At 38.8% G+C, this 17,857-nt stretch overlaps 1 long non-coding RNA gene across 1 annotated transcript; it reads right to left on the bottom strand.

Annotated features, from left to right (window-relative positions):
• Nucleotides 1-8,286: 8,286 nt before the first annotated feature.
• On the bottom strand, nt 8,287-13,256 carry LOC122462417. Its single transcript, XR_006284955.1, has 3 exons — nt 13,175-13,256; nt 11,469-11,471; nt 8,287-8,299 (listed from the first exon to the last, which is right to left on the bottom strand). It is a non-coding gene; the product is annotated as an uncharacterized LOC122462417 (long non-coding RNA).
• Nucleotides 13,257-17,857: the final 4,601 nt, after the last annotated feature.

Here is a 17,857-nt window from a genome sequence, read left to right as displayed (position 1 = left end):
GAAAGCAAACACAACAGGATCTCAAACATGGCTGAAGGGAATTCATTAAAATGCTGATGAATATTCAAAGCAATTCCTTTTATTATATATATAATTTGTTTGGTTTGTATAACTCCTTTTAAAACCTGCACAAATCATAGCCTAGGGAACATACTGCAGGTTAATTTTCTCTCTTTGATGTATTTAAGTATTTGTCCCACTTAACATTACTGCTATTCTGAACCCTCTGTAATGGTTCCTATAGAAAGTTTAACTGTCAACTGAAATCTTAAACCAAGACAAAAAGTCACAAATTACTTTCTTAGTTTAACTCCATATAACCTTGGGAAGCCAGAATTTCACAGTGCTAGCAGCAAGTGTGGGCTCATTCTTGGCAATTCTTTGTATTCTGTTAGGACTCCTGATGCTAAAGAGATTAAAGTCTTGAAAATAAACTGCATTCTGTACATCTACATCTTCTGTATATTTGATATGTAATTTACTTTAAATAGTGGTAAATTCCTGACCATCCATAAAGTATTGATTATACATGCACAACAGGAACTAACCAAAGCAAAATCTTTACCTTGAAAGAATGCCTGTGTATGTAAACCAATGGGATTTTAGTTTGCTGAAATTATTTGTGTTTGTTAATAAAAATGAGAAATGAATGCAGTTAATGAAGTTATATTAGACACTTCTGCAGGAGTTAATCAAAAATAGCACCAGTGGGTGAAGATAAGTCCCTAACTTAAACTCTCACACGAGTATCTCATATATACATATTGCTTGACAAACACTTGATATTTTTTCAGTAAATTCAGCAGTCTTAACAGCAGGAGACTATGTAAATCTATGGCATAGGTTCATATTCTCTCCCTTTATCAATTTTAGGAGTCGCTATAGAAATCATTTCCCCCCCGGCCCCACAGTGCCAGCATCACTAGTTGTTTTTTTTTTCCATGTGGAATGTTTGGTGTAATATCCGCTTAACAATATCTTCTGATCATGTTCCATGAGTGAAGAAGCCTCTAGGTCATAGATATCAGATAATGGATCACTAAGGAAATTGGATGAAAATAAATGACAATTTTAATTAATATTGGCTTCTTTTTTGAAATGTCACCCAAGGATGTAACCCTCTGAACCTTCTGTAGTGACTCACTCATGAATGCAGAGATTGCTAGTGAAGAAAGAGTTGGTTATTTTGAGATTTTTGAGAACTATAAAATGGAATTTTTTTAAGGAGACAACTTTTAGGAAAAATCTCAGGTTGGCAGTATGGAGAGAAGAAAAAAAAAAGAGTTATTAGAGTTATCAGAGTTCTGTCTGGATATATATAAAAGAAATAGTCAAGATTAGGGCCAATTGAATATGGTCTATTTAGTTACTAATTTTGAGTGCTAGACAATACTAGTAATACTAGTAAACCAAAAATCTTCCATTTTTTTGGCAACAGATGTTGTATAATAGAGTAATAAAGAAGTACATTGATATCATTTTATTCCTGCCACATCTACAGCAGATAATATATGTGAATATACTGCTTGGTCTTTAAGTCTTTAATTTAATACCTGAATTAACATCATTTGCATGTAGCAGAATTGATGTTTCAGTTTTGTTGAAGACTAAGTGGAGATGAGCTTATTTGTTTATTATAAATTCAGGTTATTTAATTTCAGAATCAAATTGTCATAACAAAACTTGACCTTATGAATTTTGTTTCAGGTTGGAGCCAAAAATGGGAAAAGTTGTCACTGGGGTGTCTGGCCCCTTTGAATTGAGTCGGCGTCCAGTCTACCTGTGGTGGGCTTCTTTAAGGAGAATGAATCCTCCTCAGCTGATCTGTAAGCAATTAACAAGCTGGCTGGTTGGCAACTAACTGACAAACTAGCACCTGGACCTGATAAAATGCTACCAGAGCTCAGCTGGAGGGATGAATTCCCCAAGACTCTAGGATGAACTGTTTCAACTTGACATCTGAAAGGAGTAAGAAAAAAGGAGTAAGAAGGTAGAGGACTCCTGGACTTGGGAGTAAATGCTTGTTTCTTTAGAATAAGAAATGGCTGGTGCATTTAAAAAAAAAAAAACTATTTTAAATTGAAATCTTAAAATAACTTTATTTCTCAAACACATTTTTTTTAATATTAAACATTCAAGGATGTTAAACGGAAGCTACTAACATTATACACTATTAAATCAGTAGGTACAGATAACGTGCATCCAAGAGTTTTAAAAGAGCTGGGTGAGAAGCTTGCTAGAACATTAATGTTGATTTTTAATAAATATTGCAGCACTGTTGAAGTTGAATAAGACTGGGAAAAAGCAAATATTATGCCAATTTTTAAAAAAGGTTAAATGGGGTGAACTGGGTAATTATAGGGCTGTCAGCCTGATGTTGATCCCAGGCAAGATAATGGAACAGCTGATATGTAACTCAATTAATACATAATTAAAGGAAGGTAATCAATGCAAATCAACATGGTTTATGCAAAATAGAATCTGTCAAACTAACTTGGTATCTTTTTTTGATGAGATTAAAAGTTTGGTTGGTAAATGTAATAGTGTTGACGTAATATACCTAGACTTCTGTGAGGTTTCTGACTTGGTACTGCATGGCATTTTGATTTAAAAAAGAAACAACCCTACAACTGTATAAAATTCACATGGCAAACTTAAATGGATTAAAAATGGCTAACTGATAGGTCTAAAAATGTAACTGTAAAGGGGAATCATCATCAAGTGGGTGGGTTTCTAGTAGGTTCCTGCAAGGATTGGTTCTTGGTCCTTAGATATTTAACATTTTTATCAATGACCTGTAAGAAAACAAAATCATCACTGATAAAGTTTGCAGATGACACAAAAATTAGTAAAGTGGTTGAATAATGAACAGGAGAGGTCACTGATTCAGAGCAATCTGGATCACTTTGTGAATTGGCACAAATAATATGCATTTTAATAAGGAAAATGTAAATGTATACATCTAGAAACAGAGAATGTAGGCCATATATACAGGATGAGGGACTCTCTCCTGGGAAGCAGTGACTATGAAAAAGTTTTGGAGTTGTGGGGATAATCCACCCTGTCAGAAGGGGAGAGACCCAAAATCAGCCCCTGGTGAGCAGAACCAGGCCACCTGCTGCCACCCCACTGGAAGCAGAGGGGTGGGACAGGAAGTGGAACTATAAAAGACCAGTCTCCTAGCTCAGTCATGAGAGGGCTGCCAGAGGAGCAGCAGGATATCTCTTCCTTGCTGCCAGGGTCCTGAGCTGAAGGAGACGGCTGCCTGACCAGAGAAGTTATCTGAATTGACAGATACCAGCAATGCCAATGAACTGCTGAGGCTGCCATTGGCTGTTTACCCAGGGGAGACCGAGGATGACCCCAGACCCAGGTACCTCAAGTTGGGGAGGGTAGGAAGGAACCCAGGGATGCCAAATAGAGTTTGGCTGTGGAACTACTGTGAACTGTCCAGCGTATTGTGGGCAGATCCCTGCTGACCTAGTGGCAAACTACCCTGCCACTAATAGGGACCTGGGCTGGGACGCAGTGTAGTGGTAAGGCCTGCATCCCCCTACCCTGGCACCCAACCTGAGAAGGGTGGCCACTTCCCCCCTAATAGGCTAGGAGGCCTGAACTGGTCTGGCACCCACCAGAGCTAGGGCACCAGGTGCATTTGCTATTGCTCCCGGTTGGGAGCTAATTCCCCACACTGAACTGCTGGGCTGTATCGCATGGACTCAGCCTGAGATATAAACTGTGAACTGCCTTGATTGAGGGACTGGGGCAGAAAGACTAATTAAGGCTGTCAGGGTTCCTTCCCCACTCTGAACTTGCCCCCCCAAATCACAGACAGGGTGAAACACTGGCTGCAGTTTCTTACTGGAGCTCTAGGAGAAAACAGAGTTAATAAGACACATGCATCTCTAAATATGCTGCTAACTATATAAAGACTAACAATATTTTCCACATCTTAAGGACGATTTGGACCAGTTGATTCTGGGAAAATTTCATGGGAGAGTGCATCAGCCACTTTGTTAGAAGCTCCTGAAATGTGTTGTGTGTCGAAATCAAAATCTTGGAGAGCTAAACTCCACCGAAGTTTTTTTGTTATTTCCCATGGCGGTATGAAGCCACTGTAGCGCAGCATGGTCAGTTTGCAGGTGGAAACGCCATCCCTAAACATATGGGCGTAGCTTTTCCAGAGCCTAGACAATGGCATAACATTCCTTTTCACTGATTGACCAGTGGCTTTCCCTCTGTAAAATCAGGATGGAAAATACTTTACAGGGTATTCAGATGCAAAACACAGAGGATCCCCCTCTGGTCAAAACCTTAAAGTTACAGAAAACGGGAATAAACCTCCCTCTTAACACAGGGAAAATTCACATAAAACAAAAGATAGACTAATCCGCCTTGCCTGGCTTATCTATACTGGTTGCAATATTGGAGACTTGGATTGGGATGGGTTGGAGAAGATGGATTTCTGTCTGGCCTCTCAGTCCCAAGAGAGATCAATCACCTAAACAAAGAGCACAAACAAAAGCCTCCCCCTTCCCAAGATTTGAAAGTATCTTGTCCCCTTATTGGTCCTTTGGGTCAGGTGCCAGCCAGGTTAGCTGAGCTTCTTAACCCTTTACAGGTAACAGGATGTTGCCTCTGGCCAGGAGGGATTTTATAGCACTGTGTAGGGAAAGGTGGTTACCCTTCCCTTTATATTTATGACAAAGGCCTGAGCTGATTGCTGGCCAGGCCAACTAATATCTAACCGCCCTGATTGAGGGATTAGGGTTGAAAGACTAATTATGGCCTGGGCTGATTTTGGCTAGGCCTACTAATTACTTACTGCCCTGACTGAGGGATTTGGTAGAAGCACTAACTGCTAATTGGACTAATCACCAGGTGGATTCACTAGATGTGAGTTGCGCCATGCTTGAGAAGCTGCAAGGAGGTGTAGCCTCCCACCCTGTCAGAACGGGAGAGACCCACACACAGTAGAAGAAAAAAGAAGCCTACAGTGACAGCATTTCAATAAAGGGACACTTTACATGCTCCTGCAGAGAAGTAGATGGATTCTGGGTGGAAATGGCCAACAGCAAATTTACCTTGTGTAGAAAAGTTCGCTGATGGCATAAGTCACCTGTAGTATAGGGGAGCTTATTTTTACATAGTGAGGTGGAAAGGGAAAATGACAAAACACTACACTATACCAATGGCATACATTAGCGTAGATTCATGGCTGGTCTAATTTTACTCTGTGGCCAGCCAGTGTTGGATTTGTGAGCCATAGCTCTTCACCCCCCCCCCCCCTCCCCACACACACAAACGCAGATTATAATCAAGCAGAACTTCTACAGATATTAAAGTCCAGTTCTGTTCTGGAAATAGTCATGTTTGTTTAATAATATATATTCATTTTTTCAGTCATTTAATTGTATTATATGTGTTACTTTTCTTATTTTGTTTTGGAATTGATTAAAAGTATCACCCACAAAGATATGAAGCACCTTCAAAAACACAAAAAAAATCTCAAATCTGTGTTTAAAAAAAAATCATGTATAGCACTTGATTCATAGAGCAGAAATCTAGTAGGATATTATGAGAGCAGCTGCAATCAAAATAGACAAGTTCATTTAAAAGCAACACATTATTTCCCACTGTTCACCAAAATAAATCAATGAAAAATTACATTAATTAAAAGAATCTTAGTCCAAATTCATGTAATCCATCCTGGAGAAAACAAAGTTCTAGTTTCTACATGGAATCATAAGAGTATGAGTGTGCATTTATGCATATTTATATACATAAATATAAATTGCTAATATTTTAATAATTTCAAAATATGCTTAATCTAACTAATCCCACTGGCTGTCACTGTATTTTCTAAGTGAAATTATAGGCATTTATATTTTACCATAACCTGTTTGTAATGTTTTGGGCTGATAAAGAACAATAGAAAGCACATTTATTTCTATTTTCTCTCTACCTCTTTCAGTTTTTCCACATTCACAACTCTCTTAAATTACTGTCCTCTTGATGTTGCTGCTAAGCAAAGTCTCAGCTTTTACAGTGGCTCTTATTATCAAGATGATGGATGAATAATTTGAAAGTGAAATGTTAAGTAAAAGGGAGTTGAAAACCTTTCTTTTCTAATATTTACTGTATCAGTTATAACTTTGACAATAGCAAAATTATAGTGAAGCTTACATTGATTTGTCTTTTATTATAAATTCCTGATGGCACATTCTCATAACTTTCTGAAACATTCCCTTTGGGATGGAAACTTTCCATTCTTGAATCTCAGCCCAGTGATGTTTTTGTAGAAAATTATTCAGCAATTACTGAGTTCCAAGACAGAGAAACAAATACTTAACAGCTTTACAGCTACTCTGTATGTTCATAATATAGTTCTCTTCATTTTTTTTACTCCTATCCTGCTATTATAGAAGTTGTAGATCAATTTGGAGAAATCTCATGTCTCTGTATAAATTACTCTCAGTGTGAAGCCCTTGATCTCTCTGCACTTAAAGATTGCGATATCTGGGAGTTTCCCATTCAAATGGGAACAAAGTAATCATGTTCCTAGTTCTATTTAATTTCTGCCTAATCAGATCTATCACTAAACATTTATATTACCATTGACAAATTCCAGGGACCACTGAAAAAAACACTTAGTTGTTTCATATGATAGTATGCAATTTCCACTCTACCATATTAAGTAAATAAACAGTGGACTAGAAAAACTGTTTCCTGCCCAATTCAGGTGAGCAGCCTAATTGAAGCCAATAGGTAAAATCTTGACCCAACTGAAGTCAATGAAGTTTTGCCATCTACTTCAATGGAGCCAGAATTTCACTCACTGGGACTATTCACATGCTTAAGTACTTTGCTGAATTCAAGGCCTATATATTGTGGTGCAGTCATTAATAGGAAGTTTTATTTTTTAAAAAAATAATTGGGTCTAAATTATCATGTCAGTGAGAGTAATGTATAAAAGGTTAATTCAAATGTAGGGCCAAATTCTGCTTTGTGGGTTTGCAGGGATGGGTAAAGGAGTGAAGAATCCCTTCCCACCAGTCCCCACAGGGATAGCATAACAAACTTGTACTACCACGAATGCTAAGCAGGGAAACCCCTTCTCAGCAAGCTCATATTGAACAAAGCTCTACACCATGAACGGAAGGGGGGGGAGGGGCTGCACTGATAGTGTGTCTACATATTTGGCCCCCATGTACATCAGAAGAGCAGCAATTCCTTCCTGCAACAGTACCTAAGATAATCATATGTTCTAACTGAGTTTAAATTCACTTTGAACACTGCCTTTTTCCTAATAAATATGATAAATGAGAACTTGGTGTATTCATGAAGAAGCTGGTCCAAAGCTCATTGAGAAGAATAAGTTCTTTCCATTAACTTCAGTGGACTTTGAATCAGGCCCAAAAAGATCATCACTTTAAGGGAGACAGATTCCAGTCCTAAATTAAGCTGTTGTTAAAAACTAAAAAATCCCACAACTAGCCTTGGGACAGCTAAGCACGTACATGAGCATGGAATAGGGGCTTGTGCTCCAGTTAGAAAATAATTGTGTATGGGAAAGGATATTCTGTGCCTTGTCAAAAATTCTGCTGTGGATCCCCCTCTTCTATTATCTTCCTTTCTCTGATGGTGTTAAGAAAATTTTTTAAAGGCTCTAGTTGAATACTAGCATTTGTAAAGATTGGTTTAGGCTCCCTAAACAAGAAATGGAGCACTAAATATAAGGCAGAGCATCAGTAAGTAACTATCTTGTTATGCATTTCAAACTGGTAGCAATTATTTTGATCAAAGAATCCCAAAGGTCTGTGTCTGATATTTAGCCTTCATTTAATCTGCCATAACAGCTCACTGGAAATTAAATATTGCCTTGGTAAGCTAATTATGAAGTCTATATCAGAAATCCAGGTTTTCCATACCCATTTTATCGTTTGGAATGCTTAACCTTTAATTATGTATTCCAAATGCAGATCAGTTTACTTCAAGGATTCCCCAAGCATGCATGTAAAAAATAAGTTGTACAAATTTTGCTGACAAAGCACTAGATCAAACTTTAAAATAATAATAATAATAATGGTCTGCACTTACATAGTGCCTGACATTTTCAAAGCACTACACAAACATTAACTAATTAAACCTCCCAACAAGACTGTGAGGTAAGTATTCATACTTCTGCTTTAAATAATTTGCCCAGGGCTACCCAGCAATGTATTACAGCTGGGAATAGAGAAGATCCCAAGTATTTAGGGCCCGATTCAGGAAAGCATTTAAGAACATGCTGCTGGGGCTGCCCACAAGTTACCTTGGGCTGATGTTACGGAATGGTTTGGGGGGCAGGCTTTGTAGGGGTCAGGCTTTGACACAGGGAGTTGGCTTGCAGCCACTTGGCTGGATAAACAAGTGAAGAGATAAGGCCTGAGACTGTGAAGTGTGGGAATAGAAAACAGCAGTGTTTCCTGCCAGAGCCTGCTTGTGGGTGAATATGCCCTCCCTTAGAAGGAGGTGATGATTAAAAGCAGCTACAAGAATTGCTTTAGATGAACAGATTTACCTGCAGACCCTGGCCTTGTGGGTGCCCAGGGATTCCCCATGCTGGAGCAGCACCTGCTACAAGCCCTCAAGGACAAGGCAGGAGGATCCGGGACTGTCCATAGCAAAAGGGATGTACACATTGATTCTTGCTTGGTTGGTTGCTGGAAAGCACGTATTTAGTAATGCGTGAAGGGTGGGATGCTTATACTTTGGCAATAAAACTGGTTATACTTATGCACCTGTTCGGATACGCTCAGTGAAGCCACTGAGTATATCTGACACCCCCTCCCTCCTTGGGACCGACATATGCTTAAATCCTTTCTGTGATAGGCATAGACTTGCAGATGTATTTAAGTATTTTCCTGAATCAGGGCCTTAGGGCTCAATTCTCAGAAGTGTTGAGATCTCCAGCAATGTGCTGAGCACCCTAAGTGAAGTCACTGGAAGGTGAGAGCACTCAGCAATCTGCAAGAGTGCTCAGTAATTTGTAGGATTAAGCCCATTGAGCACACTACCTCTTGAGTACTTTTCCCAGTAATTAGGCTACACTATCATTTTGTTGCGGTAGTTCATGGATTTATTCATCTGAATTGGAACCTGTAGGACTGGGGGAAGAGGGGATGCAGCTTGTCAGTAGAAATAATTTTAATCAACCTCTATAATTAAACCATTGTTCTCAACAGGAAGCAATTAATTTAGGATAGCAAATCAATAAACTTAGTTATTTCATGTTCAGAGAAAATATACTTGTTGTTTCCCTATTGTGTTTAGAGAATTTTGCCATACTTTCTTTTCTCATGATTTCTCCATACAAATATTGGAAACTACAAAAACTTTATAGGTGGGAGGAAAAATCCAGAATCACCACATGAATGGCCCCAATCTTACTTTTAAAAATACATCTTTCATTACCAAAAATTTTCAAAGCAAAACAAAAATGCACAAAGGACTGTTACAATAAACAACCCAGCCCCACCCACTACTTGAATCTGGGGTTCACACTGCAGTCCTATGTATTGTCTTCTCCAAGACTATTGAGAGAATGTACAGGAGTAGGCCCCAAATCTGTACATTTCCTTGGATATTACTGACCACTTGTCAGGGTTCCTTCCCACTCTGAACTCTAGGGTACAAATGTGGGGACCCGCATGAAAGATCCCCTAAACTTATTTCTACCAGCTTAGGTTAAAACTTCCCTAAGGCACAAAGTCTTTGCCCTTGGAGTAGGTAAAACGCTGCCACCACCAAGTGATTTAACAAACAATCAGGGAAAGGACCACTTGGAGTTTCTATTTCCCAAAATATCCCCCCAAGCACTTACACCCCATTTCCTGGGGAGGCTTGAGAATAAACAAGATGAGAATAAACCAGCCTTGGATTTTTAAGACCCAAAAAACCCAATCAGATTCTTAAAAAACAGAACTTTATTAGAAGAACAAAAAAGACAATCTTACAGGCAGTCAGATTCAAAACACAGAGAATGCCTCTAGGCAAAACCTTAAGTTACAAAAAGACACAAAAACAGGAATACACATGTCCTCCAGCACAGAGAATTTCACAAGCCAAAACAAAGAAAACCTAATGCATTTTCTAGCTAGGTTACTTACTAAATTTACAGGAGTTGGAGGGCTTGCATCCTTGATCTGTTCCCGGCAAAGGTATCACACAGACAGACAAAAGCCTTTTCTCCCCCTCCAGATTTGAAAGTATCTTGTCCCCTATTGGTCCTTTGGGTCAGGTGCCAGCCAGGTTAGCTGAGCTTCTTAACCCTTAACAGGTAAAAGGACTTTGCCTCTGGTCAGGAAGGATTTTATAGCACTGTATATAGAAAGGTGGTTATCCTTCCCTTTATATTTATGACGCCACTTAAGTGAGTCTAGAAAATAACTAAATATGTATTTAACTTAAGATGAGGGCATTTGGGCACTTGGACTTTTTAACCTTCTGTATTATCTACACAGTCAACACTAGTTTAGTTTAGATGATTTCTGGTGCAATGAGAAAGGGAACAATTTTGCTTTGGAAGGCTATGCAAAGAACAACAAAAATGAATTTACACTAACAAATAGAATAGGAAGGGTATGTGATCAGTTGAACAAACTATAGTTTTCAATTTAATATAAACAGAAGGTTGTATCTGTTAAAAATAGACCTAGGATGTAAAAACAGCTATCATATATATATATATATATATATATATATATATATATATATATATATATATATAATCAACATTAATGGTCCAGTGAGCTCCTTGGCTCACTTTTAAAACTATAGGATGGAAGTTATCCAGAACTGCAGACATAAACATGTCTAAATTTAGTAACTTCTGTTTAACATCCTCTTGAGATACAAGTGGAATAGAAAGTGTGTTATCCACACGTAATAAAACTATATCATCTCTTTCCCTGCCCTCCAAATACAGAACAGAAAGGTTTATTGAACATTTCTGTCTTTTCTGAATTATTATTTATAATTATACCATTTCCATCTACTAATAGTCCAACACCATTGTTAAAATTATTTTTGTTCCTAATAATCTTTAAAAAAACCTTCTTGTTGTCCTTAATTCTGCTGGCCATAGATTTTTGTCTTGTTTTCCTTATCAATTTCATACAATTCCCAGTTTCTACATTATACAATTTATTTTCAAATTTCCCTTTCTTCCATTTGTGTTAAGTCCCCTGGACTCCCTTGATAGCCTGCCTGGAGGGTTGCTGGAGAGTGCAGATTTTCTGATTCCAAGACTCACTAACTTTCCAGGCTTCCGGGCTCCCCCTTTTAGGCCCTCATGGCAGCATGCCTAGTGGTGAGTCCAAGTGCCCAAATGTCCAAATGCCCTCATCTTAAATTAAATACATATTTAGTTATTTGGGTTCCCCAGGTTACCAAATCTGCTCATCTCCACAGGTGGACGGCTCAACTCCCTCCCATGAAAAAAACTGAATTTTTGACTTTACATGCTGATTCAGGAAAAAAAAAAAATATCAGGGGGGAAATGATATGTTTTGGCCAACTGTACCATATACATAAAAAGATCAGAGGTCTGTGCCCAAAAAATCCTGGCACACAGTCACAATGTCTATAAGTTAAATGAAGATTTACTGAGGTTGGCTGTGCTGCGGCTTTCCACATAGTTTCAGTCTCTGTGGAGTAAGTGGATTTATGGTTCTGCGCATTCTTTTTTTTTTTTTCTGATAAAACAAATTAGCAAACAACAACACCATGCATCATACACCAGAGTGTGCCATCAAGAATTGCAGGTTTTAATAAACGTAACTCCCAAACATCTATAATCCACTACAGTATTATCTTTATACCAACCATTCCAGCAAACCTCCCTGTACCCAGGCGAGGTAGCCATGGCCCTGGCTGCAGGAGCTGGAAAGTCAGGGATCCAACTAGGAGGTTAAAGGACAAGATGGTAAGTGTCACCCCAGGGTCCCACTGTCTCCCTCCCCCACCCCAAAGAGACTGGCTTGGCCCTTCAGAGAAACCCTTCCCTGCTGGGAGAGCATGATCCCTACCCATAAGCACTGACCCTGCCTCTCACAGGGAGAGACCAACCCCACATTCTGGGCACTGCCTCCCTCCCCATGGGAGAGTGATCCCAGTCGTAGGCACCACACCCTGCACCAAGAATGAGGACATCTGAGGACTGTCCTGTATTTTTGAAATACAATGTTGGCAACGCTACATGAATCTGACTAATCGCTGTGTTTGGGTTTCCATGTGTTTCACTGTGCTGTGCCACAGCTTTGGAGTGGAAATAATCTTTGCCAGGAGGGCAGGTTTATTCAGGCATTTGGGCTGGAATAGGAGGGGTATATATCTCCCATCATTATAGGATTTGTGTGTCATCAGCATCAGCATCACTCCCATGACCACATTGGTTTTTTTGGGCACCATCATTGATGAGCAATCAAACAATTGTCTCTACCCCTGATGATTGTGTGTCAGTGCTTGAGTCTCCACAAAGTCCATTCCTGTCCCCTCTTTTATGTTGTCAGTCCATCTCTTCTTCTGTTTACCTCTTCTTCTCTTCCCCTGTACTGTCCCTTGGACGATGATCTTGGGTAGGCCAGATGATCTTGTTACATGGCTGTACCACTTCAGCTTGCGCTTCTTCACGGTCGTCAGGAGGTCTTCAGATGATCCAGCACATTGGGTGATGATGTTGCGGATCTCTTCATTAGTGACATGTTTGAAGTTGGAAATGCCCAGGATTTTACGGAAGCATCTCATCTCTACTACCTGTATTTTCCGTTCAAGCTCTGCTGTAAGGGTCCATGTATCACATGCATGCAGAAAAATGGAGATGACCAATGCGTGCAGCAGTTTCAGTTTGGATTCCAGGGAGATGTTCTTATTCCTCCAAATTAGCAGCAGTGGCAAAGCTAAAGCCGTTATTTGTGCAGTTCTTGCCTGAATTTCTGCCTAGACCCTTCATCAGTGATGACTGCCCCCAAATCAGTGACGTGGCCAGGTGGAGAAAAAAGGGGGAGCGGAGATTAAAAAGGGTGCCACCCGCTAGTACTCACCCAGCAGTGCTCCGGGTCTTCGGCAGCGGGTCAGACGGCGCTCCAGGTCTTCGGCAGCACTGAGGGACACCCGCCCCCCGCCCCGCCACTGCAATGCCGCCAAAGACCAGAGCAAGTGAAGGACCCGATGCTGAAGTGCTGCTGAAGACACGGAGCACTGCCTGATGCGCCACTGAAGACCCGGAGCGCCACCGGGTGAGTAAAAATTAAAAAGGTGCCAAAGAATTAAAAAGGTGTCACTTCTGCTCGGTGAGGGAGCAGCCGCTGCCCTGCTTCCCCCACCGCCCCCCACCAGTTACGCTACTGCCCCAAATACCTGAACTCTTTCACTGTCTCCAGCTCTTGTGCATTGACAGTGATATGTGAGCTGATCTCATCATGTTTGTTTGTCATCAGCTTGGTTTTCTCTGCACTAATTTCCATGGGATATTTTGTGGAGGTTTCATCCAATCATTTCACAAGGCTGACAAATTCATCTTCTCTGCCTGCCAGTCCATCAATATCATTGTTCACCCCCGCTCCCCGCCCCCAATGCTTACTGTGCACATGTGATCTTCTAGGGAATCAGTCATTATATGCTCCAAGAAGATGTTGAACAATGTGGGTGAAAGAAGGCAGCCTTGCTGGACTCCAACAGCGGTACAAAACCACTCTCCTATTGTGCCATTGACAAGAACTGCATTGCTGGCCTTGGCATATAGTTGTTTAGTATTAAGAATCAGCTTACTACCAACATTGTACTTCCTCATGGTTGCCCAGACAGCTTCATGCCATATGCTGTCAAACGCGTTCTTGAAGTCAACAAAGACAGGGTAGATGTCCTGCTGGTGTTGTAAGTACTTCTCACATAGAACACAAAGGTTGAAAATCTGTTGTGTGGTCCTTCTTCCAGCACACAAGCCAGCCTGTTCTTCGACTATGATATTCTCTGCTTGTGGCTTCAATCTGTTCAATATGACTTTCAACATCACTTTGCTAGGATGGCTAATTAAGCTTACGGTCTGGTAATTTTGACACAAGAGTAGATTGCCTTTCTTTGGCAGAACGGAACCTAAAGACTCACGGGCAGAGAGTGCCTGGAATCCATCACAGTGGTGGCTTATCTCTGTGGGAGCAGACTGGATAGGTTCAAGTCATTTCTCCAGATCTTGGGTGGACTGGACACTATCTCTGGCTGGGTAGCTGATTTGACCTTGGTGTCTGCCAATCAAGACAAAGGCTGACTCATTTTAAGTGGCTACAGTTGCCCTTTTCTGTAAAGATTATGGTCATTCCCTTCCTTCATTTGTTTACATTTGATGTTTAATAACTTTTATTTAATAAAGCTGTGAAATTTGTGAAATAAACTGTCTCTAATTTGTGAGGTATCATTTGGGGGCACCCTGAGCTATGTGCATAAGTTCTAGCAATTGCTGTATACAAAATAAAACTTCAAAAACATATATAATACTCCTAGATTTCTTTTTCACTAATTAATACTTAACTCCTTGGTTTATACAAGACATAACACAATATTCACTCACCTGAAATAATTCAGTTTAATAGTTTAACAGTTTAGATTTGGGGATTAAAGACATGGTAGATGTCCTGCTGGTGTTGTAAGTACTTCTCACATAGAACACGAAGGTTGAAAATATGTTCTGTGGTCCTCTGTATGGGGAAAACAAAGGGCTGAGTTAACATTCTTGGTTTCCCAAACTTGATAAACATATATTTTATTTTCTGCTTGCATGTCTTCTCTATAAAATCATGTCGCTTCTTCATGTCCAGACTTCTGCCTCTCCTCCAATTTAAGGACTTACAGCTCACTCATAAATTTCAATGAATATACATAGGTCGTGCAAGTGACCTGCTGATGATCAGCACTTAAGCAATCAACTTCAAAGAGTGAATTCCTTTCTCTGGATAACATTAGCATTATTATAATTATTAATTGTACATTTATATTATTGTTTTATAAGAGACAAAATACAGACCCAAAGCACTTACAATCTAAGCATAACAAAACCTAGAACTAAACAAACGTTTTTAGATATAGCTTAACAAAAATAAGTAACATAGTCATCCCACAAAACTTAAGTATATAATTTGGAAATTTCAGCTTTTCTCAGGTAGCATTACATCTGTGTTTCATCAATAAACTACATGTCCGATATTCATAGATTTAAAGGCCAGAAGGGACTATTATGACCACCTGGTCTGACGTCCTGTCTAAACAGGCCAAAGAACGTCACTGAATGTCTTCATCAAGCCCATTACTTCCTTTTGAGGTGAGCATATCTTTAAAAAAATCATTCCAATCTTAATTTGAAATCTTCAAGAGATGGAGAATCCACCACATCCATAGGTAAGTTATCCCAAGGTTTAATTACAGTGGAGGAAGGCTTCTTTTATACAATGTCCAAACTGTTTAACTATAATATATATAGTGCTAAAACATATCTAGACTTTTTACAAATTAAATATAAAGACAAGTTTTAGCTCCAAATTGATTACAACAGTGGATCTGTAAGACAAAAATAAAATGGAACCTCTTAATATATTTCAACAAATAACCTGGTCCCACATTGGTGTTATTAAATTATTTCACAATCTAAATACTGTTGCTTTTCTGAAACTTCATCTTAGCTTAATCAGACTATATATTTCGTTTGTCATGTGAATTTTTGTGTATAAGACAACAGACCTCTATCACTTGTTAAAGAAAAGGTGTATAAATGAAGTAAGCTTTTGCCTTGGGTGGTCCCTTTGGTATACAGGTACTTGTATCCAATTTGAATGAACATGACAATGATATATGCATACATGTTATATGCTATGTTAGCTGTAGGCACTGATTATAACACACCTCAGGGATTCAATAGCATCTGTTCGCTGTTATGATGATCTTCATTGCAGGACACTAATTTGGTTAGTGACATAATTAGAGTTACTTGAATTTCTGTAAGAAATTTACAGAACAAAGAATTTATTTTGAACCCTGACAATAACACTTTTGTTTTCTGCTCCAAAATTAGCATTGCTTTTGTATGATTTTCAGAAAGTCAGTACAACATGTAAGTAAATTCTGACTTGATAGAAAATTACTTTCTTTGTTTGTACCTTAACATACAAATATTTTCATCATTCACAGATCTTTTCAAGAGAGAAACAATAGATAAACAACTAGTAAGTAACTCTAAGAACAAGTACTGCTAAAAATCTTTCTTGTATTAAGACTTTAGGCAGAGTTACGGGTTGTTGGATTTTTTTTTGGAGGGGCGGGTGTATAAGGTTTCATAAAGTTGTGTAACCGTTTGTGTATGGAATATTTAAGAACAATAAAACATAAACATCCACTTCCTAAAGCTTGTAAAAGAGCTTCCAAGCACACTAACCAGTTCTAATTCCAATTCCTCTCCCAACCCTCTGCACTTCACTGAGGCCATGCTGACTCTGAGTGTGTGTGTGTGTGTGTAAGGGGGGTAGAAATTAATTCGGTGAGTGCTTAGCAGTTTTGAAAATCAAGTCGCTTATTTGGGTACCTAAATAGTGATGTAAGAGCTCACTTTTGATGCCCATTTTGAGAAATCTTGGCTTTGTGGGAAACTATATCAAATATAAATATTATGGTGATTTCCACTAAGTATCAACATTTCTTATACAGAAGTCATTAACTCGGTCACAATATTAGTTATTCTAAATAAATATAATAATGACAAGTGATGTCAGTTTAAAGTGTGGGGTGTTTCACTGAGATGGACTATGACTCCTCTGTTTCATCTGGCATTTGAGGAGAGAGAAGGGGAGGGGCATGTGGGAAGATTATGGTATAAATTTATGTACGGGGTATATTTTTTTTATTGTTAGCTGCTACATGGTAGGACAACTGAGTTGATTGTACTGAATATTTTGTTTTGTAATTCTAAATAATTAGCTGGGTACTCAGAGCTAGAGCTAGTTGGAAGAAACTTTGACAGAACCATTTTCCTTTGCAAAAATGCTTGTCCATTGAAAGCAAAACATTGGCTGACATTTTGGTTAGCAGAAAAACAAATAAGCAACCCCCGCCCTCTCCCCACTCCCACAAAAACAAATAAATTAAATGCTGACAATGTCATAACATCCCATTGCAATGTTTCTGAAACAAAGCATTTCAATTTTTGATTTTGGAATGACTTTTAAATATTATTGTATGCTTTAATATAATTATCCAATAAAATGAAGTCAAAACTAAAACAAAGTTTCAATTGATCCGTTCTTTTTTTTTTTTTTTTCCAAAAATTTCCTTCATGGAGAATCAGGAAATGGTTAGTGATGGTTTCAACTAAAAACAAAAACAAATTTAAAAAACTCAGTCCTTCATGAAATAGTATTTCTGTTCTCCACATGGCTCTACTCAGAGCAAATGTACAAGGTGCTTTATATATATTATTCTAATTTGAAAAAATAAAAAACTAGCCTTGAAAATGGATTAATATGCTGGTATCTTCAAGCAAATTAAAATGAAACAATACAACCGTAAAGCATTCAACTTCCCTCAGCCCCATCATTTTCCTTGTATATATTATGCAGGAGGTCAGACTAGATGGTCATAACACAAACAATAGAATTTCTTCCATTAATCTCTGTGTGAAGCCCATAGTTCAAACAGAAAGAAAAGGAGGACTTGTGGCACCTTAGAGACTAACCAATTTATTTGAGCATAAGCTTCCGTGAGCTACAGCTCACTTCATCGGATGCATTCAGGGGAAAATACAGTGAGGAGATTTATATACACACAGAACATGAAA

The sequence above is a fragment of the Chelonia mydas genome, chromosome 1 (genome assembly GCF_015237465.2).
Source record: "Chelonia mydas isolate rCheMyd1 chromosome 1, rCheMyd1.pri.v2, whole genome shotgun sequence".
NCBI lineage: Eukaryota > Metazoa > Chordata > Testudines > Cheloniidae > Chelonia > Chelonia mydas.
This window is presented reverse-complemented; position numbering and strand designations above follow the sequence as displayed.